This window comes from Gossypium hirsutum, chromosome A08, assembly GCF_007990345.1.
Source record: "Gossypium hirsutum isolate 1008001.06 chromosome A08, Gossypium_hirsutum_v2.1, whole genome shotgun sequence".
Taxonomy (NCBI): Eukaryota; Viridiplantae; Streptophyta; class Magnoliopsida; order Malvales; family Malvaceae; genus Gossypium; species Gossypium hirsutum.
In genome coordinates this window covers 80656240-80681819 of record NC_053431.1, presented here as the reverse complement: position 1 = coordinate 80681819, position 25580 = coordinate 80656240, and the positions used below count along the sequence as shown (strand labels likewise).

The 25580-nt window shown below is 38.0% G+C and overlaps 1 non-coding gene across 1 annotated transcript; it reads right to left on the bottom strand.

Moving 5' to 3' along the window:
• Positions 1-23504: 23504 nt before the first annotated feature.
• On the bottom strand, positions 23505-23610 carry LOC121205589 (small nucleolar RNA R71). Its single transcript, XR_005900665.1, has one exon. It is a non-coding gene; the product is annotated as a small nucleolar RNA R71 (small nucleolar RNA).
• Positions 23611-25580: the final 1970 nt, after the last annotated feature.

Here is a 25580-nt window from a genome sequence, read left to right as displayed (position 1 = left end):
ACCTTGCCACTACACCACACACCTTTTTGTGTCATCTTTTACCCCTTTACTTTTAAAAGCCCAAACGCCAATTGCATCACCTGTTCATAAAATTAAAACTCCGAAGACTACCATGGATTTAACTTAATTTTGGGCCTTCCAAAGGCCCACTAACCTACTAAAATAAATATTTTAACCAACCAGAACACACACAAATTTTAAAAATCACACAAACATAGAAAGCCCGAAAATTGGGGCGTTACAACTCTACCCTCCTTAAAGAAAATTTGTCCTCGAAATTTTACCTGAACCAAATAGATGAGGATATTGTTGACGCATCGCCACTTCTAGCTCCTAAGTAGCTTCCTCTCTGCCATGATTACGCTACAGCACCTCTACTAGCGGAACTGATATCCTCCTCAAAATTTTAACATCTCGATCCAAAATCTGCACAGGCTCTTCCTCAAAAGTCAAGTCTGTTTGGACCTCGATATCTGCAACTGGCACAACATGAGTAGGGTCAGAACGATACAGCCTTAACATGGAGACGTGAAAGACGTCATGAATCCTATCCAACTCTGGAGGTAGCTCCAACTGATAAGCCACTAGACCCACTCGCTTAAGAATCTGATAAGGCCTAATGAACCGTGGACTTAACTTGCCTTTCCTCCCAAACCTTAATATTTTCTTCCAAGGTGAAACCTTCAAGAAGACCATATTACCCACAGAGTACTCAATTTCCTTGTGCTTCAAATCTGTATATGACTACTGTCTATCAGATGCTTCCTTCAACTGGTCTCTAATCAACTTGACCTTATCCTTAGTATCTGCCACCAACTTAGGTCCAAGAACCTGTCGTTCACCCAACTCGGTCCAACAACTAGGTGGATGACATCTTCGCCCATACAGTGCCTCATAAAGAGCCATTCGAATACTTGCCTGATAACTAATGTTGTATGGAAACTCTGCCAACGGTAAGTAATCCTCCCAACTACCTTGAAAGTCGATAACGCATCCCCTCAACATGACTTCTAGAATCTGAATAACCCTTTCCGACTGGCCATCAGTCTGAGGATGAAAGGCTGTACTAAAGTTCAACCGCGTACCCAATGCCTCATGTAACATTTTCCAAAACTGAGATGTGAATCTAGGATCTTGATCAGAAATAATCGACACTGGCATTCCATGAAGTCGCACTATTTCCGCCACATACAATTTGGCTAACTTCTGAAGTGAATAATCAGTGCGGACAGGTATGAAATGAGCAGATTTGGTCAACCTATCCACAATTACCCAAATCGAGTCCTTCTTCGACGGTGTCAAGGGTAACCCACCCACAAAATCCATGGTTACCCTCTCCTACTTCCAAAGTGGTACTTTCACTGGCTGCAAAAGTTCAAAAGGTAATTAATGTTCAGCTTTCACTTGCTGACAAGTCAGACATTTTCCCACAACTTCTGTTACCTCTCGCTTCAATCCAGGCCACCAATACAACTCCTTTAAGTTGTGATACATTTTACTCCCTCCAGGATGCATAGCACATAGACCTCCATGAGCTTCTTTCAGAATTGCTTGCCTTGAGTCAGAGTCCTTTGGAATACAAACTCTACCCCAGTAACACAGAACTCCCTCACTGTTCAGACTGAACTCAGAAGTATCCCATTTTTAACCTGCCAGAATCGGGAAACCAGGGACTCATTCCTCGACTATTTTTCCTTAATCTCATCCACCCAGGTCGGCCTAACTTGCAGTTCTGCTAACAGACTACCGTCGTCATACAGACTCAAAGGATCAAACATGGCTCTCAGATCAGATACAGTTCTATGACTTAGGGCATCAGCCACCACATTAGCTTTGCCTGGGTGATACTCAATCGCGTAGTCAGAATCCTTAAGTAACTCTATCCATCTCCGCTGCCTAAGGTTCAGCTCCTTCTGAGTCAGCAAGTACTTAAGACTCTTATGATCTGTGTATATAATACACCTTTCTCCGTACAGGTAATGTCTCCAAATCTTAAGCGCAAAGATTACCGCTGCCAACTCTAGATCATGAGTAGGATAGTTAACTTCATGTGGTTTAAGCTGTTGCGATGCATAAGCAACCACTTTACCCTCTTGCATCAGCACACAGCCCAACCCTACATGTGATACATCACTGTATATGGTAAAATCTTTTCCAGACTCCGGCTGAATCAGTACAGGTGCCTCGGTCAGAACTTTCTTCAGCTTCTCAAAAGATTCCTGTTGTTTCTCAGTCCAAACAAATGGTACTCCTTTCCTTATAAGCTTTGTCAAAGGCGCTGCCATCACAGAAAATCCTTCCACAAACCTTCTATAGTACCCAGCTAAACCCAGAAAACTTTGAATTTCTGACACTGACCTCGATGGCTTCCACTCCAAAATTGCTTCAATCTTTCGAGGGTCCACCTTGATCCCTTCAGCAGATACAACATGCCGCAAGAAAGTTACCTCTCTCAACCAGAACTCACACTTACTGAATTTTGCATAAAGCTCCTTTTCCCTCAGCACTTGCAGTACAATACGAAGATGCTCATCATGCTTCTCTTCAGTTTTAGAATAAACCAGAATATCGTCGATAAAGACGACCACGAATCGATTCAAGTATGGCTGGAACACTCGATTCATCAGATCCATAAATGTTGCAGGTGCGTTCGTCAACCCAAATGGCATAACCAAGAACTCATAGTGACCATACCGATTTCTGAATGTCGTCTTGTGAATATCCACCTCCTTAACCCTCAACTGATGATACCCAGATCGAAGGTCAATCTTGGAAAATACTGAAGCTCCTCTAAATTGGTCGAATAAATCATCGACTCTAGATAGTGGGTACTTGTTCTTAACCCTCAGTTTGTTCAACTGCCGATAATCGATGCACATCAGCATTGACCCATCTTTCTTCTTTACGAACAACACTGGTGCTCCCTATGGAGACACACTTGGTCTAATGAAGCCTCTATCCAATAACTTTTGAATTTGGGCTTTTAGCTCCACCAACTCCTTCAGTGCCATCCTATAAGGTGCAATGGACACTGGTGCCGTTCCAGGCAACAAGTCAATTCCAGACTCAAACGATCAAACATGGCTCTCAGATCAGATACAGTTCTACGACTTAGGGCATCAGCCACCACATTAGCTTTGCCTGGGTGATACTCAATCGCGTAGTCAGAATCCTTAAGTAACTCTATCCATCTCCGCTGCCTAAGGTTCAGCTCCTTCTGAGTCAGCAAGTACTTAAGACTCTTATGATCTGTGTATATAATACACCTTTCTCCGTACAGGTAATGTCTCCAAATCTTAAGCGCAAAGATTACCGCTGCCAACTCCAGATCATGAGTAGGATAGTTAACTTCATGTGGTTTAAGCTGTCGCGATGCATAAGCAACCACTTTACCCTCTTGCATCAGCACACAGCCCAACCCTACATGTGATGCATCACTGTATACGGTAAAATCTTTTCCAGACTCCGGCTGAATCAGTACAGGTGCCTCGGTCAGAACTTTCTTCAGCTTCTCAAAAGATTCCTGTTGTTTCTCAGTCCAAACAAATGGTACTCCTTTCCTTATAAGCTTTGTCAAAGGCGCTGCCATCACAGAAAATCCTTCCACAAACCTTCTATAGTACCCAGCTAAACCCAGAAAACTTTGAATTTCTGACACTGACCTCAGTGGCTTCCATTCCAAAATTGCTTCAATCTTTCGAGGGTCCACCATGATCCCTTCAGCAGATACAACATGTCGCAAGAAAGTTACCTCTCTCAACCAGAACTCACACTTACTGAATTTCGTATAAAGCTTATTTTCCCTCAGCACTGGCAGCACAATACGAAGGTGCTCATCATGCTTCTCTTCAGTTTTAGAATAAACCAGAATATCGTCGATAAAGACGACCACGAATCGATTCAAGTATGGCTGGAATACTCGATTCATCAGATCCATAAATGTCGCAGGTGCGTTCATCAACCCAAATGGCATAACCAAGAACTCATAGTGACCATACCGAGTTCTGAATGTCGTCTTGTGAATATCCACCTCCTTAACCCTCAACTGATGATACCCAGATCGAAGGTCAATCTTGGAAAATACTGAAGCTCCTCTAAATTGGTCGAATAAATCATCGACTCTAGATAGTGGGTACTTGTTCTTAACCCTCAGTTTGTTCAACTGCCGATAATCGATGCACATCAGCATTGACCTATCTTTCTTCTTTACGAACAACACTGGTGCTCCCCATGGAGACACACTTGGTCTAATGAAGCCTCTATCCAATAACTTTTGAATCTGGGCTTTTAGCTCCACCAACTCCTTCAGTGCCATCCTATAAGGTGCAATGGACACTGGTGCCGTTCCAGGCAACAAGTCGATTCCAAACTCAACCTCTCAGTTCGGGGGCAAACTCGGAAGCTCCCCTAGAAAAATATCTTAAAAATCCTTGACGGTTCTAATTTTATCCACTGTCAGATCCTCAGTTTCTGATTGGCTTACAAACGCCAAATAAGCCTCACATCTCTTTCAAATCCACTTCTCGGCTCTCAATGCCGACACCACATTAGATAGATAATCCCTACGCTCGCCTATCACCAAAACCTCCTCATCCTTTGTGGTCTTTAACATCATTCACTTAGCAGCACAATCTAGAGTAGCCCTATGCTTAACAAGCCAATCCATTCCCAAAATGAGATCGAATTCTCCGAAAGGTAGCTCCATCAGATCTCTAGAGAGAACTTTTCCTTGAGTTTCTATAGGCACATCTCTATACAGTTTATCTACCTTAACTGAGTGACCCAAAGGACTTAGTACAGATACCCCACTCACGGTTTCCTCAGAGCGCACACCCAGCGACCTAGATATAGCATATGCAACATATGAATGGGTAGATCCAACATCTATCAACGCAGTGTACGGCATACTAGATATCAGAAATGTACCAGTTATGACGTCAGGTGCATCACCCTCCTCTCGGCAACGAGCTACATACACCAACGCCAGTTGACGAGCCTCAGCAAATCCAGCACCCCTACCGGGCACTCCGCTTCCTTGACCGTTTCCATTACCACCTCTGCCTTGCCCACGTCCTCTTAGAAACTGTGGTCTACCCCTCACTGGTTGAGCAACCCTCTGCTCTAAAACTTGAACCTGATCTGGTTTCTGGGGACAATCCTTAACCCTATGCTCCATAGATCCGCATCAGAAACAAGCACCAGAACATTTTCGACATTCGCCCATATGCATTTTCCCATAATTCCTACAACCCTGCAGTCTAACACCATTCATCGGTACTGCTCGAACTGGCTCCATTACCCTTGCTCTCTTAACATTCCTGTTCATACCACCTGAAAATCCTGAATCTCTCCTACAATGGTTCCAATCTTTCTCACGATTCTGACATTCTGTATGCTTCACTTCCTTGGCTAGCTTAGCTTTCTCCACTGAAGCAGTTAAGTTACGCTCCCTCTGCGGAGCAATCAGCACCCTAAGTTCATCTCTCAGACCATCCTCGAAGCGTACGCTACGCTCATACTCTGTAGCGACAATCCTAGAAACATACTGGCTCAATCTCAGAAACTCAGACTTATACTCAGCCACTGACTTACTCCCTTGGACCAGGTTCAGAAGTTCTTTCCGGCGAGCATCACGTAACTAGCCCCAACATGCTTTCCTTTGAAGGCTGTCTTAAATAGCTCCCAAGTCACACTGTTAGCAGGAGTTCCATCTCTCACCGTGAGCCACCACTGATAAGCCTCATCCCTGAGTAACGATATGGCTTCCTTCAGCTTCTGCTCCACAGAGCAGTCCAGATCATCCATAATTCGCTCTGTGGCTTCTAAACAATACTCAGCCATATTCAGAGCTACACCAGATACGCCCCTAAATATCTCTGCTCCATTTTCCCGGAGCCGTTCAGAAATAGACCCCCAAATTTCATTTCCCGTACTTGCCCCAGCAACCCTTTCCAAAACTCGGAGCATTGCCTGGGACAGAGCATCATCCCCGGCACCTTGATCATGAGACTTTACCTCTGTTGTCGGTGGTACCGGTGCATCTACTGCCGGCACATGTCCTGAAGACGAAGATTCAGCCTGAGCATTACCTCGGCCACGTCCACGGCCTCTTCCACGAGCTGATCGTGTACTCATTTCACATTATCTGATTAAGAATTTTATGAATCAGTTTAATAGTTCAGTGTTTATTACAGATATCTTATGAATAACAGTAATTCAGAGTTTGAGTTTGTTTCCTTTTGCGGTAGCCTAGCTACAGTCTCAGTCTACTTATCAGAGTTTCTATAGTTTTAGTGTTACCCTAACTAAAGTACCATGATAAGGTTTTGTACAAGCATATAACAGATATTTCAGAAACAATCAGAAAAGCTCAGAAAACTTACAGACTTGGGCCGGAGATTCGGTGTGCCATCTTCTAAAAAAACCTAATTTTAGAAAACCGATTGTAATATTTAAAATCATCTATTTGTAAAGTGAAAATATTGGAAACATTCTCGAAAACAATTTATAATCAAGTTCCAAAAAAATTATTTTCGAAAACCTTTATTCAGTGTTTCTTTACAAACTCCCGTTTTTAGACCCTTTCCACAGTCGAGTTGTTGCAACTTGGCTCTTATACTACTAATTGTAACACTCCAAACTCAGCCCAGACGTGTCACATGGATTTACGACTTAGTATGCATTTGTTGGTTTAAGTGATTGGGGTGGTCTTTGTAAAAATAGCGGTTGAATGAAAAACCGGTTTATCAATCTTTAGGTTATCCATTTGTTGTGCTTGTTGAGTCTTGGAAACGTTCATTAATTTTGAAAACCCGCGCAGCCTAACACTAGTAGTTTCGACATAGTATAAATATAATCAGAAAATAAAACCATAGCGGAAAAAGAAATTTAAATAGCGGCCTTATTACAACTTAAAACCCAAAATTAAATCAGAATATAAAAATAATAAAAATAAACTAACTTGGAAAAACCAACTTTGCAGATGATGTGGCCACTCCGAATCCCTCACGGCTCAAAGCCCACTATGGTTGGAGATTTCCTGCAGAGATGAAAATAAAGGGCGAGTTCGGTAAACTCAGTGTGTGACATAACCCAACGATAGCCCAAAACAGATCAAACCTCAGAGTCAAACTTATCTAGGCCTTGGCCCAGTACAGAAATCAGAATGAAACCCATAGGCCCATAGCAGATGCAAAACAAATATATCATGAATGCAGAAATCCCAACCCAGAGCCATCCATATCACCCTCGTACCAGGCTTACACCATGTGGGGAGACTACTCAACCCACCCAACCGCTACACACCACAGAAATTGCAACGAGGCTGCCAGATATTTGACGATGTCACCAGATATAGATATTGTGGCTAGGGCACTAGAACAGATATATATATGTGACGAAGCCATCAGATTGTAGCAAGGCTGCCAGATATTGTGACGAAGTCACCAGAACAGATATATGTGGCGAGGCCACCAGATTGCAACGAGGCTACTAGAATGCTTCCTCCATCAATATAAACCCATGTCCCATGCAACAGAAATAATATGTCATGGCATACATATACAGAAACAAAACATCATGCTTTTCAGAAAAAAATAACCCTAGGGGTAAAATCGTAATTTTGCATGCATAAGGGTATTTTAGTAATTATTACCTATTGCTAAGGTTTCATGCTCATTCTAACGTTTACCAAGTAATCAGAAGTGCTTACCTCATCTTTTTACCAAAGTGGGCCCGTTGGCCCAATGGCCCATTTTCGGCCCATTAAACCCAAAAATACCGTTGTGCACGAAAATGCACACTCTGCACTCTAATCATCCAAACGCACCATATTCATTAATAACTGTCTCACGAGCGCTTGCACACTCGCGAGTTCACAAAATACCAACGTTTCGGTATTTCGGTTTTTACCGATTCGGTCTAAGGGAGGGTGTCATTTACACACCTGGTTGATGACGATTGATGACGATATCTCCCACGCGATAATCCTACAATCGATCACTAACACATTAGACTTACAAATTAACGATAACTAACATAAATCAACGTCGACTAACCCAATCATCACACAAGTTAGTCATTTACGCATGAGGGGTAAAATAGTCATTTAACACCCTAGGGGCAAAATGGTAATTTTACCCCACAAGGGTATCTCGGTAATTCTACCCTACAGGGGTATTTCAGTATTTCTACCCTACAAGGGTATTTCGGTAATTCTATCCTACAGGGGTATTTCGGTAATTCTAGCCTACAGGGGTATTTCTGTAATGCTACCTTACAAAGGTATTTCGATAATTCTACAACTTATCCACTTGGGCCTACGGACCCATTGGGACCACATGGCCCATTTCAACCCATCGTGGCCCGAAATAGCCGTCCTACTGCTAGAGTAATGAGAAATACACACCTGCTAGGAGACTATAGTTAATCCGCGCTCCAAACACTCTCAGCTGACGCCCAACCCAAATGAATATGTCAAAAAGCGAAAGGGATCAGCCAATAACGGTATGCCTACTTCCTCATGGTTTGCTCTATTTAAAGCCAGCTCTTCATCTACTCTTATGTTAGCTTCCCGATGTGGGATCCCTCCATCACCAGAGTTTAAAACCAACACCAACTCTTGCCGTCCCAACATAGCAAAATAATCAACCTTTGCATGCCAAGGGATTCGAACCAAAGTCCTTTCACATGCCAACTCACGCCACCACCACTAGGCTATCAACTCATTTGTGTCATAAACCCAACACATTAAACTTTAAAGTGCACCTACTTGCTTCCAGATTTATTGAAAAGAAAAACCCAAACATATTGCAAGAGCCAATACTTGAACCTTGGACCCCTTGCTTCCTCTATGGCGCCACTTCCTTGTCCCCTAAGTGGCGCCACCTTGCTACTACACCACAATCCTTTTTGTATCATCTTTTACCCCTTTACTCTTAAAAGCCCAAACGCCAATTGCATCACCTATTCATAAAATTAAAATTCCGAAGACTACCACGGATTTAACTTAAGTTTGGGCCTTCCAAAGTCCCACTAACCTACTAAAATAAATATTTTAACCAACCAGAACACATACAAATTTTAAAAATCACAGAAACACAGAAAAATTGAAAATTGGGGCGTTACAGAGTAGTTGAAAGCATTATTAACAGAGGCACTAGTGTTAGTTCAACTTGAGTCGGGTAAAAAATTCATAGTTTTCAGTGATGCATCGTTTAATGGCATGGGTTGTGTTTTGATGTAGGAAGGCAAAGTTGTAGCTTATGCCTTGAGACAATTGAAGCCACACAAAAATAATTATCTGACGCATGATCTAGAGTTTGTCGTGATAGTGTTCTCATTGAAAATTTGGCGTCATTACTTGTTTGGTGAGAAATGCCATATTTATACCGACCACAAAAGCTTGAAATATCTGATGACTCAGAAAGACTTGAATTTGTGACAGCAAAGATCGTTGGAATTGTTAAAAGACTATGAATTAGTGATTGATTATCCTTTGGGGAAAGCGAACGTAGTTGCTGATGCTTTGAGTAGAAAGTCCTTATTTGCTTTATGTACTTTGAGAATACAATTAGCTTTGTCTGGCGATGGTTCAATAATAGTTGAGTTGAAAGCGAGACCATTATTTCTATAGCAGACTTTTAAGGCTCAAAAATTTGATAACGAATTGCAAGCAAAACGAGCCTAGTGTGAGTTGATTTCTGATTTAGAGTTTCGAATAGGGTCTAATGGCTATTTGATATTTCGTGATAGAAAATGTGTACCAAGAAATTTTGAGCTCATTCAAAAGATTCTAAACGAAGCACACAGTAGTTGTTTGCCAGTACATTCGGGAAGCACGAAAATGTATAACAATTTGAAACAACATTATTGGTGGCACAGCATGAAACGAGATATCTCAGAATTTGTTTCAAAATGTTTGATTTGTCAGCAAGTCAAAGCTGAACATCAAGTGCCGTCAAGTTTATTAAAACCTATTATGATTCCTGAGTGGAAGTGGGATAGAGTAACAATGGATTTTGTATCAGGTTTATTGTAACACCCCACACCCGTGCCTTACGCCGGGATGAAATATGAGGCATTACTAAACTTAAACACATGCATTCAAACATTTTTGAGTCACCAAGACTTGATCAGATTTAAAACTTTTTCAAAATTTGTTAAAACTCCTTAATATTGGCCTACGAGGCCTCAAACATTCGTTGAAAGCCATTCAGAACCAACTCGAGTCCTTAAACAGACTTAATAAAGATGACCCTTGAAATAAAGTACACACTTGTGTGGAAGGGCAACACACCCGTGTGTCTATTATGACATGGTAGTGCTGATGGCCCGTGTGGTTCACACGGCCTAAGCACAAGGGGACACGCCTATGCCCCGAGCCCGTGTAAATTAAATTATAAATTCAAACCTACATGGGTTTTCACACAGCCTGACACATGCCCGTGTCTATAGCCCGTGTCTATGCCCATGTCCCTCACATGGCCATGACACGCCCATGTCCTAGCCTTTGTCTAAAAACCATGACATTCTATTTTTGACGTCAGCATCCAATAAGGGGTACACGGCCAAGGCATACGCCCGTGGCTAGAGGCCATGTCCTCCACATAGCTGTGTCTCTGCCCGTGTGTTTACTACCATGCATTCTGACTTGCAAATTTTACGTGCAGGGGACACACGGCTGAACAACATGCCCATGGGGCTGACCGTGTCACACATGGCCTAGATACACGCCTGTGTGTCTACCCGTACGGACAATATAAGCCTATCTACCAAGCCTTTGCCACCCTGGAACATAATATAACATCAACCAACAAATCAAAGTCTAACTTAATATGATTTCTCAACCAAAAAACCATAGTTAAGTCCTATCTACATTTCTTATATTCAACCATGCCAGCAATTTCACATTCATGAACAACTATCTTGCATTCATATATAAACTTTCAATATTAGCCATTTTTCATGGCCTTATACAAAATGAGTCAAATGCTAAAGTAAGCCAACACATTTGACCAATTAACAATGACACAAAACTCTAAAGTCAAGGTCCTATACATGCCATAATCAAAATAAAATATCTAAATATACCAAGTGCTTCGGATGATAATGTGATTAGCTTCTTCGACGTAGGCAATGGACCTCGAGCTACTTTGGCGACACTATAAGAAAATGGAAAGGAAATGGGGTAAGCATAGAGCTTAGTAAGTTGAATGAAATAAACAACAACTACTTACCATAAGGCAATATGCTTATAACATTTCATAGTTTATTCATGAATACCATAAATAAACTTAAGTACAACTTACTCATTACCATCCAATACAACTCATATTGCATACATTAAGCCCATATCTCATACATTTCAATTAGGTACCTGTACCACTCATCACATGATTATAACTTTTCTCATTTCGATATAAACCATAAACCTTTTGTTGAACCATTTGGAATACTACCGGATACTCAGTAGCCCTAACATGGGTTAAGATACCGACGCCATGTCCCAGAAATGGTCTTACATTTGCTTTCATATAGCGAGGCTAATGCCATGTCTAGAACAGGTCTGACACTGACTCTTATCTATCGGTGTCGATGCCATGTCCCAGATAGGTTTTACATTGTCACACCATAAGCTGAAACTATGTCCCAGACAAGTCTTACACTAGCTTGTATATCGCAAGACCGATGTATGTCCCAGACATGTCTTACACTAGCTCTCGTCTCAATGTCGATGCATGTCCCAGACATGTCTTACACTGGCTTAAATGTCTTGAGGCCGATGTATGTCCCAGACATGTCTTACACTGGCTCTCATCCTGTGGCTGATGCATATCCCAGACATGTCTTACACTAGTAGACATATCACCCATTATCACGGTACAAATATCCAAGTCTATTCCAAATGTTCAATGAGAGTCTTTACTACATAATTTTCTCATTGTATATTCTGATATTCAAAATCAAGACAATTTATGCCATATCAACTCAATTACACATCATAAAGATATAGTTGCATTATTAACATACAACTTACCTCGGTATTCAAAATATGGCGACTATTTTGGCTTAGTCCGCTAGCTTTGCTTTTCCCTGGTCTAGCCTCGGATTTTGTAATTATTGATTTGCAAGAGTAGAGAGTGTAACAACCTGATTTTGGGCCTAGTTGGAACAGTGGTTTCGGAACCACTGTTTCGAGGCTGGAGAAATTATTTTTAATGTTATTTTATGTGTTATAGCATGATTATATTGGTGCATAAAAATTTTGGTGAAATAATTTTAGTGATTTCATGCTTAATTGCGAAAAAGGACTAAATCACAAAAAGGGAAAAAGTTTTTTTTTGCTAGTTAAATATGTTAAATAGGTAGAGAACCAAAATTTGGGGTGTTTAAAGAGCAATTAAACCCTTAAAATGTTGATGGTAGGCCATGGCGGGAGGCAAAAGAGTTGAAAAGTTAAAAAAGTTGGTATGGCTGGTATTTGATGACATATACAAAGACTAATAAAAAAATAGCCACCCTTCTTCTCCATCTTTCTCCACCAAAAATTAGGGAAGAAAAACCTCCATGGGAACTTGAAAATTTTAGCAAGATAAACCCATTTAATGTAAGTCATTTTGGTGTTGGTTTTGATGTTTTTGATGTTTTTGAGATTCTTGAAGCATGATATAGCTATTTCTATCATTATTATGAGCTAGATTTTATGTTAAAAAAATTCACCCATGTGTGTCATGCATGTTCTTTGATGTTTAATGGAGGAAATTGAAAGTTTGATGTTAGATAAACATCTTTTGTTAAGTAATTTTTCATGAAAACTCCTAAAAGGACCATTTTGTGAACGTTGTAAAACAAGTTGTAAATGTGTGAAATAATTGAAATTGTGAGTTTCTATAGTTATAAAAAGAATCCGGTTAGAGGAAATTCGATAAAAATCACTTTACAAGCCTAAGGGAAAAATCGTAATTTTTGCAAAGTCTAAGGGCAAAACGGTCATTTTTCCAAATTATGAATTATAGAATTTATTAATTAATTTAATGATTAAATGAGTGAATTTCATCATGATAGATCAAGAAAAATCAAGATTTGGGCTTAAATTGGAAGATACAAGGTTATGGGCTAAAATGGCGTAATTAGCTGAAATTGCATTCGAGGTAAGTCCGTATGACTAATTTAAGCACGTTATCCATATTATTACCAATATATTTGAAACTTATCTTTCTAAAATTGAATTGAGTTATATGTTGGTGATATTATGTATGAGAAACTGATGTCAAACGTTAATATTTTGTTAAAATGAGTATTGAGATGTTTTATTGTTAGCAAGAATATACATATATGCTTATTTGATTATCATGAAAGTACAAAATGTATGTTGGAAGTGTAAATGATATTACGAGTAAGTGCAACGACAATGTGTTAAGCAAGAAATCTCGCTTGAACCTTAGGAATAGTCTAGGATACACGTGATATGTCATGAGAAACAATGCGATCTGAACTCATGAGTTGTGGTCTAAGTTCATGGGATAAGTGATTTATGTAATGTGGGTCTGGGTGTTGACTTTGGGTATAGACCCATGAGTAGCTCAATGAGTGGGCATTGCATGATAAATGTTTTGGGGTCCGGGTGCTGACTTTGTGTACAGACCCGTGAGTAGCTCAAATGCGGGCATTACATAATATGTGATAGCTTTGGCTACATATTTTGCGCGCTGTGAGTTAGTTCTAGCTGGGTATATGGCAATTATGTGCAATGTTTCTGTATGTCCAATAGTATTCCGAGCGTTTAACGGGTAATTCAAGGTATGATTTGATGATGGCCTCATTGAGGTAAATCAATGGTGAAAATAGTTGTAAGCTACGTTTCATGTTGTACAAGTATGTACACTAAACTCATGTGTAATGGCCTTGATACATGTTGTTTTTGGCAAGAATGAGAATATGTGAAGAGTAAGTTAAAGAGGTTTGAATGATATGTAAATTCATGTTTATTTTGTCATGTTTATGATGACCTTATGATTATGGGTTCATTCTTATGATGTATAAATATGTATTTTTACCATGATGGTAGAAATGATTTGCAAAGGTGTTATAAACTTAGTGATCATTAAATTGCATTAAAACAGTTTTGGACAGCAGCGATAGTCAAATTTGAAAATCCACCAAAAATAGTAGAAAGTGGGTTACAGATTGAATAAAATATGGAATTAAAGCTTATCGAGTCTAGTTTCTTATAAAGGAAACAAGGTAAGCAAAAGAATTTCATATTATGAGATATTTAAATTGTTGTGGGACAGAGTCAGAATGAATATCAAAATCCCATTTTCTAAATTTAGAAAATCATAGAAAATTATGAAAAAATAGTTATGGGTTATAATTTATATTTCTAGAATTATTAATGAGTTTACTTTCAAAAAAAATTAGAAGAGAACATCATCTGAGTCCCGTATTATGAGAAAATTAATTTTTAGTGAGTAAGGGTCGGAACTATCAGAAAGCATAAAATGTGTGAATTTAAAGAATAAAATGTACTAATTGGCTAAACCACAAATTCTGAAAATTTTATGATAAGAATATATGTGAGTCTTGTTTCAAGGAAAATTGGTGGATCTCAATTTGGAGTTTCGTAGCTCTAGATATAAATAATTTAGTGACTATGACTCGATAAAATAGCTTGATCTGAATATAAGTAAAAGTACAACTATGGTTGTCTTATCTTGAAAAGCAAATTGATAAATTGCTTATTATTTTCATACGGTCCTACTAAGCTATAAATCTTACTCCCTTCCTGTAACACCCCGTACCCGAGACCGTTGCCGGAGTCGGACACGAGGGGTTCACAGACTAAATTCGCTTACTATCGCAGTCCATTTTAAAATTTTCCAGACAGCTGGCTAACTGTGTCGCTGTCACCTTAAAAATCATATCTTGAGTTTCACAACTCAAAAATAAGTTTCGTTATTTTTCCCTGAAATTAGACTCCTATTTCCATCTAAATATTTTTTTCTAGAATTTTTGGTTGGGCCAATTAGTACAGTTTATTAGCTAAAGTCTCCCCTGTTACAGGGTGCGACTACACTGACCTTCATGCATTACAATTCGGATATCTTCCTATACAGGGCTTCAATACTGATGCCGTTTGTTTCTATAGAAACTAGACTCAGAGAGGAATCTATACATATATGGCATGACCCATAATTATCTCTGGTTAATTTATAATGAATTTCCAAAGTCGGAACAGGGAATCCAGAAACCATTCTGGCCCTGTCTCATGAAAACCTAATTATCTCTTAATATACCACTCATATGACCGTTTCGCTTCTTCCATATGAAAGTGGATTCATCAAGGTTCATTTAAATAATTTATTCACTATTTAATTCTATTCCTACTATTTTTAGTGATTTTCCAAATCTACATCACTGCTGCTGTCAGCATCTGCCTTTAAGGTAGACTTTACCTATTTCATAGTTTCCATGATTCAACTAGCCCTTTTAGCATAAATAGCACAAATTATGATAGTGATTAACCATTCCCATGGCCAATCCTTGTTAAGCATATCCACACCTCTCAATAACCATATCCATACCAAATGATTATAACATTATGCTCAAACATATATAAGCCATTTTCGCATGGCTATCCAAAATTATACAAATCCAAAGGGTACATGACCAACAACAAAAGGGTAGTCCTATACATGCCATTTCAAAGTTCAACCAAAATTGTACCAAAAGGGGGCTTTGATAGTGTGGGAAACTTTGAATTCCAAAAATCCCGAGTCCGATAGCTGACGAACCAAAATCTATAAAACAGAGATTCAAAGAACGGAGTAAGCATTTAATGCTTAGTAAGTTTTAAGCAAGACAAAGTGTTCTCAATCACTATTATTGGTCATTAATTTCAACTGTTCGACGAAGTTAATCTAGAGCTTCATCTCGATCTATAATATCATTAAACGCAACACTTGGCTGCCACATATATACTTTCGAATAATAATGACATAGATGGTCAAATATTTCCAAAACACATTCTCACATTTGGAGTTATAATATTAATCACATTTACCTACCTCTTTGATACTGATAATTCACCTCGAAATCACTCCACCGATGAGTAAGTAATATGTACCTGAACATCTTGAATACATAATACTTATTTGATGGTAACTTAATGCAGATACTCAATATCAAAGTCTTACTTGAATCCTAGCATTTAGCCGTCGGGTCTTTAAAGCTCGGATATAGTACGAGCACGAAGCCTACGGACATTAATCAGGATAATACTCTCGCATAAAGCCTGCGGGGTTTTAACCCGGATATAGTACTGACACAATTGCCCTTCGGGACTTATCACATTTATACACTTTCACATCCATCACGTTGGCCACTCGGCCCTGTCACATATATACACTTTCACATTCATCACATCGGCCATTAGGCCTCATCACATATATACACTTTCACATTCATCACATCGGCTATTAGGACTTATCACATATATACACTTTCACATTCATCACATCGGCCATTAGGCCTTATCACATATATATACACTTTCACATTCATCACATCGGCCATTCGGCCTTATCACACACTTTCGCATTCATCACATTGGCCATTCGGCCTTATCACATATATACACTTTCGCATTCATCACATCGGCTATTAGGCCTTATCACATATATACTCTTTCACATTCATCACATCGGCCATTAGGCCTTATCACATATATACTCTTTCACATTCATCACATCGGCCATTAGGCCTTATCACATATATATACACTTTCACATTCATCACATCGGCCATTAGGCCTTATCACATATATATACACTTTCACATTCATCACATTGGCCATTCAGCCTTATCACATATATATACATTCACATCACAATTATCCAAATATACTTCACATATCACATATACTATCATGTATACACTTTGTCTTGGCCGAATCTACATTAATCATTTCCCAATGAATAATTCAATTTCACGCCATACTATCATTTCATATTCGAATACTCATAAACTTACAATTTCACAAATTTTAATATCAAAGATCCATCTAACACTCATGTATCGTTTTACAATATCACGATTTAGAATTCACGTATGGGTTTAATCAATAGCTTATGAGTAACTAAAACAAGTTTTATCCATGTTTACAACAAAATCACATATTCACTACGAGTTGTTTTCCTGAGCAGTAGTCACTAAATTATTTATAACTGGAGCTAAAAAACTCCAAATCACTTTCCGTTAATTTTCCCTGAATATAGACTCGTATATCTTTCATCCATAAAATTTTCAGAATTTTAGGTTTGGCAAATCAATACCAGATTTTTCTTAAAGTTTCCCCTGTTTCACTGTTTGACCAATCTGACCACCCTTCACTATGAATCAAATTTCTCATTTTACAGAATTCAAAATGTGTTTTATTTGATTTCATTTGAAACTAGACTCATTAAGGAGTCTAAGCATATAAATTTTATCTTATAACCATTTTTGTACAATTTATAATGATTTTCTAAAAACAGAACAGGGGATTTCGGAGTCATTCTGACACCGTCTCACACAACTTTAAATATCTCTTTATAGGAAATTTGTTTGCTCACAAGGTCTCTTTTATAAGAAACTAGACTAATTAAGCCTTGATTACATATTTTATTCAGCCTATAATTCCACACCAACAATTTATAGTGATTTTCTAAAATCACGTTACTGATGCTGTCTAAAGCAAATTATTACAATTTGCTCTTAACTTTCCAAGTCCAAACACATATGAACTTACCATTTGAGTTTAAGACATATCATGGCCACATCATATCTTATTAAATCAACTCATTATGTCCTATTATGATTGAATTTACTCAACGTTTAATCGCTTAAAACTTACCTCGGAAGCGGTTGACGACTAGATATCCACGGCTATTTGTCTACTTTCTCTTTTCCCCTATCCGACTTTGATCCTCTTTGCTCTTGGGCTTAATTTAACAAATAAATTGATTTAATCATTTGAGCATCGAAAAGAGGAACTCAAGATACTTAGCCCATATATATATACATTAGACATTAAAGTCACATACATATGAAATCATGAATCAACTAACATATTAACCCACATTTCCTTTTAGCCGATTGTCTAAGCCAAGATAAAAGCATCAATATGCTTGCCTCTAACCGAATACATGCAACACCAATCTTCTTCCTATGGCCGAATATGCATGTCTATGTTGAGGCCGATTATATGCTTAATACTTCCTACAAGTACGGTTACTTGTATTGATTATATATCATCTTGTTTCAAGTTCAAAACTCGGCTAATACGCATATATATACACTAGTAATCAAATACTAACATTTTGCACTTCACCTTACTACCATTTCACATCTATTTTCTACCATGGCCGAATGCATCAAGACACCATACCATTCAATTTTGGTCATGGGTTACACAAAGAACTTAATGTCTAACTCAAAAATGCCAAAAAGAAAATCCAAGAGTCATCAATCACCATCACGTGTATCATTACAAAGCTTTACACTTAGCATGCAAATGATATCAACACAAATCCACCGTAGCCGAAACTTAACTCATCTTCATGCCTCATCACCACAACATCAAACATCAACCAAGAAGACAACACCCATGGCCGAATATCATCTCCATCTCATAGCAAAGATTTAAACCATGGGCTATTTAGAACTCAAGCTAACTACTAAAACATGCATGCATCTCATGGAACATCATCAAACATACCTTAGTCTAGCAAACCACCATAGCCGATTTTCTCAAGCTCTTCCCCTTCCTTTCTTTCCTCTATTCGGCCAAAGATGTTCAAGAATGAACACTTTTTTTTTGTTTTCTTTCTTCAATTCACGGCAATGGGGGGAAACATGGATGAGACAATTTTTTTCATCATCATTTACCTTTCCATTATTATTTTATTACCCATACTCTTTATTTTATTTTATTGTTTCCTCCCATGATGCACCAACACAACATGTCTATGACATGTTTTGCCCATCACCCTTTGTCCATCCTAATGTCATGGCCGGCCACTACTAGATGGGGGAAAAATTGACATGCAAGTCCCCCTTTTTCAACATGCACTAATAGGTCCTTATGTTTTGATCTATCACATTTCAAAAATGTCACACATAAGTCCTATTGACTAAATTCACATGAAATTTACTAAATCGAAGCTTAAAATTTTCACACATTTATTTTAGACAATAAATATCATATTCAAATAATTTGGTGACTCGGTTTAGCGGTCCCGAAACCGCTTTCTGACTAGGGTCATTTTAGGGCTTTCACACTTCCTTTCCCTTTTCTTTAGTGTTGTCAGGTTAGCTCGGGGTTGGAGATCGTCATAGGCAGTATCACACTATCAAGCCATCACCATTGAAGACACACGGGCGTATCCTTGTGTCCACACAAGCGTGTGACCATGTTTCATGAAAAATTTTCCTAAGTTTTCCAAAAACTTTCCAAAGTTCTTGGTTTAGTCCCAAACTGCCTTTAATGCATGTTTGAGCCTCGATAGCTCACATAAGGGACATTATGCATGTGATGGAGTGTTTTTAATTTAAATGAAATTTTATGGCCTAGTTTTATAAAATGATGTACGTTTAATCCGGTAACGCCTCGAACCCTGTCCTGGCATCAGATATGGGTAAGGGGTGTTACATTTGTAGTATCAGAGCTATGGTTTAGTCGATTCTCGGGCTAACCTAGCACGTGTAAGAGTCTAGCTATACATGCCACGGATCTATGATAGTGTGATGTCTCTCGACACAAATGAGAACTATCTTGCTTGGATAAAGATACTCTCCAACCGAGCTACACCTAACCACATTGATAGTGATACCAAAGTATTTGAATGAAGTGCCGTGGTGATGAGTTGAAACTCGAAAATGTATGAACAAAATACATAGTATCATGCTACGGATAAAAATGACATTGTTTCGACTGGACAAAAAAAATTTGATGGATTGCAATGGTTCCTTGAAATGAGATAAAGGACTATATTGTAATGAGTTTATTTATGTTTAGTCGATGATTCTATGATGTATATGGCTGATTTACTCGGGCGAAACCATGTGTTTAGATAACTTATAAAAAATATCGATTGAATGAATATTCATGTATATTTATTTGAATGATATGATTTTGATAATGTTGCTATGATGATAAAAGTTGTGTCATATGTGTATATAAATAAGAGTCGAATCAGAGGCCCTACGACCTCACCCCCTTACCAGACTAGTGTTTTTGTAATGGAATTTCATGAGATTTGCGCTTAATAAACTCGCAAGTGGGAAAACTAAAGAGTTCAGTGGAGAAATATCTATAAACATGATTAGAGATTGAGAGTGAGTTGATAAGTAAAGCCGGAGCTAGAAAGGTATCAAGTTGACACAAAGATTATGTGAATTAAGCACTGTCACAGTTAGAGAATAAATTTACTTTTGTAAATCGAATTACTCAGGCACGAGGTTGAGAACATGTCATAATGTGGGATTTGTGATGACATAAATAGTTAGAGGAATAATTTTTCTAATATGAAATGTCTGAGCATGGTAGCTACAGTGAACAGATAATGATTGCCTCTCTCGATATATTCTGATAAAGCATAATATATACGTATTTTTATCCCATGCTTGGCATATTTTTGGATGATTTATCACAAGATTTAGTGAATTTGATGCTCTTAATCCTTTAAATTCATGTATTATACTTAAGTGAGCATAGAAAGGTGAAAAGAGCAAGAAATAGGCCAAAAATGGACAAAATGGGCATATCTCAGTATCTCACACGGCCTAGGCACTTTCACACCGAAAAACCACACGCCCATGTGGGACACACGGGCAGGCCACACACCCGTGTGTCATGGACATGTCGACTAAAAACCAACTCAAAATTACACACGGCCTGAACACCATCACACGGGCGTGCCACACAGAAAAAGCTAATTTTGAGGGTTTTGAAGCATTACAAAGTCTATATAAACACCCTAGAAGAGGATTAAAGGGGAGACGTAGAGTAGAAGGCAGAAAATACTAAAGGACAGCCATCGAAATTAGGTCGAAAGCAGGATCAACTTTAAGACTAAAGATTTCCATTCAATTTCCTTTGAAGTTCTTTGGGTTCTTTATGTTTTGTTGTTTTCCCAATCTTGAGATGTTTTCCATTATTATGAACTAAACTCCCTAAATACCTAAGGGAGATGAAACCTAGGACGAATGTTATTACTATTTGAATTATATGATAAATACTTGTTCTTATTCTTAATTGTGAGTTCTAATTCTTGCTTTAATATTCCAGGATATTAATTCAGGTTTTGATTTGCTTATTCAGTCGAGCAAAAGTCCCTGGTTAAGAGTGGATCCTTCATAATTAAGCGGAGTTGCACCCAATCCTAGAGATAGGACGACATAAATCTGCCAAATTAGAGTCAAATCTAATAAGGGAATCCATATATTGAGTTAATGTGACAATAGGGGTTTTAATTAGAAAGAGATTTCAGTTAATCAACCTAGAGTCAGTTTTTTTTAGTCTCGAGAGAGATAATAACATAAATCAGGGATTTCTATGGATTAAGTGAAGTGAATAAATCGTCTAATTCAGAAGTAAATAGTGAAGTCTAGGTGGATTCTTCCTTGGGTATTGTCTTCTCCATCGATTTTCCAAAAAGTAATTCCCAAAGTTTACTTCTGTCGTGTTCTTAGTTAATTAGATAATTAGTTTTAGTTAAAAACATTCCTTTAATTTTTAGGCTAGATAATAAAAAGATTGTAATTACTAGTACTTTTAGTCCTTGTGAATACGATATTTTCGGTCTCACAATAACTTTACTACTGTTCGATAGGTATGCTTGCCTTAGTCAAATTTTTAGTTAGTTTAGCAATCATTATATTCTAAAAGGATCATTGTTCTCAGAAGTTCTATAGTAGCTATTTATCTTCTGATGAATTTCTTGTTAAATGAGAATGTTATCTGACCCAAATGTTAGACAAAGGCATTGTCGGTCTGACCAGTTTATAATCTGTTTTGCTCTACTCCTCTCTAGTATTCTGTTATATTCTGTCTGATGGGAACTTATGAGAAAATGTACATGATGCTATGATTCTATTTCTCTAAATTTTCGTATTTGATTCCGGTAGGATTAAATGATACTTTCTTCTAGGATTAAATGATGCTATGATTCCGTGCTTATTTAATGGAGTAGAACTCTCTGTTTAAGAGTAGATCCTTCATAATTAAGCGGAGTTGCATGCAATTCTAGAGATAGGACTACATAAATCTGTCGGATTAGAGTCAAATCTAATAAGGGAAACTATATATCGAGTTAATGCGACAATTGGGGTTTTAATTAGAAAGAGATTTCAGTTAATCAACCTAGAGTCAGTTGTTTTTAGTCTCGAGAGAGATAATAACATAAATCAGGGATTTTTACAGATTAAGTCAAGTGAATAAATCGTCTAATTTAGAAGTAAATAGTGAAGTCTAGGTGGATTCTTCCTTGGGTATTGTCTTCTCTATCGGTTTTCCAAAAACTATTTTCGAACTTTTACTTCTGTCACATTCTTAGTTAATTAGATAATTAGTTTTAGTTAAAAACATTCCTTTAATTTTTAGGCTAGATAATAAAAAGATATTAGTCTTTGTGGATACGATATTTCCGGTCTCACCATAACTATACTTCTATTCGATAGGTGCGCTTGCGTTAGTTGAATTTTTAGTTAGTTTAGCGATCATCAAGTTTTTTGCGTCGTTGCCAGGGACTAAGTTATTAGGAACGCTTGATTTTTATTACTTTAGCCATTTTTACTTTATTTCAATTTTCTTTTTGTTTTTAGTTTAATTTTTCTTTTCTAAATTTTTCTTTTTAATTGCTTCTGGCAGGTGTCTCTAGTTTATGACTAGGAGGAACCCATTAGGACCTTTGCTTTTTGACAGTGAGATCGAGAGCATAGCTCTAAAAAACCAAAGACAAATAAGGCGAAGTCTATAATACATAGAGGAAGAGCGAGAGGATGATATCCATACTACAACCGAGGAGATGGCTGAAAATCAAAATAATCCGCTGCCTCCTGTGATTGCCGTAAATCCAGTGAATTAGAATCCTGCGCCTCGTACTATGTACGACTATACTAAGCCTAATTTAACGAGGGTTGAATTGAGTATTGTTAGACCTAAAATTGCAGTAAATAATTTTAAACTGAAACCTAACACTATACAAATGATTCAACAGTTTGTTCAGTTTGATGATTTGCAGGATGAAGACCCAAATACTCATTTGGCCAATTTCTTAGAGTTCTGCGGTACTTTCAAAATAAATGGTGTTTTTGATGATGCCATTCACCTTCGGTTATTTCCCTTTTCATTGAGGAATAAGGCTAAATAGTGGTTGAACTCATTACCACGAGGGTCAATCACTATTTGAGAACAAATGACCGAAAAATTTTTACTCAAATACTTTTCGCCGGCCAAAATGGCAAAGTTAAGGAATGATATCTCTTCTTTTGTGCAGATGGACTTAGAAACACTTTTGATGCATGGGAGAGATACAAGGATCTATTGTGAAAGTGCCCTCACCATGGGTTACCTCTTTGGCTACAGGTCCAAACTTTCCACAACGGTTTGAATCCCTCAACTAGACAAATGATCGAAGCAGATGTTGTTGGAACTATTAATAAGAAGACACCTAAAGAGGCTTATGAGTTCATAGAAGAGATGTCACTGAATAATTATCAGTGGCAAGTAATGAGGACAAAGTTGACAAAAGCGGCCGACATTTTTAACGTCGATTCGGTTGCTGTGCTTTCAAATTAGGTAGAACTTTTGAATAGAAAAATTGATGGTTTACTTGGTTCTACACAGGTTCATCCAGTAATGCAATGCAATGCAAGTGGAGGTGGAACAAGTAATTCAGAATATCCACCCTACGGCCCTAATATGGAGAACAAGCAAATGAATTATATGGGTAATAATCCTCAACCTCAAAATAATCCTTATAGTAACACTTATAATGCAGGTTGGAGGAACCATCCCAACTTCTCTTGGCATGGTCAAGGTAATCAAAGACCACAACCCCCTCTAGGTTTTCAACCACCTTACCAGTAGGAAAAGAAGCCAAACCTCGAGGAGATGTTAACAAAATTCATCTCGGTGTCAGAAACACATTTTTAGAATATCGAAACAGCGCTTAAGAATCAGCAAATGTCAATTCAAGAGCTTGAAACTCAAATAGGACAACTTGCTAAGTTGATTTCTGAACGAACATAAGGTAGCATGCCCAATAACACAGAAACTAACCCAAGGGAGCAACTTCATGCCATTACTGTGCACAATGGTGAAGAGTTAGTTGAAGATGAATCGAAATTGTGGCAAGACAATAAGTTAGATAAAGGTAACGTTGATGTAAGCAATGATACACAAAAAATGGTAAGTAAAGAGTATATATGTCATATGCCATACCCTAAGGCAACAAGGAAAGACCACACGGACGAACAATTTGGTAAATTCCTTAAACTGCTTAAAAAGTTACATATTAACTTACTGTTTATTGAAGCTCTTTCACAGATGCCCAACTCGGTTAAATTTTTAAATGAGCTTTTATCAAACAAACGGAAGTTAGATGAGTTATCACATGTGAAGTTAAATGCAGTCTGCTCAGCTATTCTACAAAACAAGCTACCCAATAAACTGAAAGATCCAGGGAGTTTTACAATTCCTTGTTTAATTGGTATTTTGAATGTTAATAATGCTTTAGTTGATTTAGGGGCAAGTATGAATGTTATGCCTTATAAAATTTTTAAACAACTAGGACTAGGGAAACCCAAACAAACTAGGATGAGCATTCAATTGGCTGATAAAACTATTAAAATTCCTAGGGGTATAATTGAAGGTGTGCTTGTAATTTATATTCCCAGACGATTTTGTTGTCTTAGACATGGATGAGGATAGTGACGTACCTTTAATTCTAGGTAGATCATTTTAGCAACTGCTAGAACTATTATTGATGTTGGTACATGAGAATTAACACTTCACATAGGTGATGACACGATTAAACTTCAAGCTCGTGACTCTGTTAGACTATCTAGTGATCGAGATGATATTACAAGTTCTTTCCATGAGAACAACTTATTGGCTCAGATTGCTGTGCAGGAAATCCCTAGGGATAAAATGATAGACCATGAACAACTCTTAAGGGACGAAGATTACAAATCAAGGAACTAGATGAATGGAAAACAGCAGTTAAGAAGAAACCGGGGATACACGATGAATCAAGGCAGTGCCATGACAAACCTAACGATAAATCAAATCAACTTAAGGTTGAAGACAAAGTACTGTTAGATGAAACAGACCCTCGTGTTGCCACTTCTGAACCCAATGGAGCAACTCTTTTTTCAGTACTCAACGTTTTCCCATATGGTACAGTCGAGGTAACTCATCCCAAATTCGGCATTTTTAAGTTAAATAGTACTCATCTAAAACCTTATTTTGATAAGATTGATAGTAGGGATGAGGAGTTTCAAATCCTCAAACCACCATGACCGTGCAAAAATGAGGT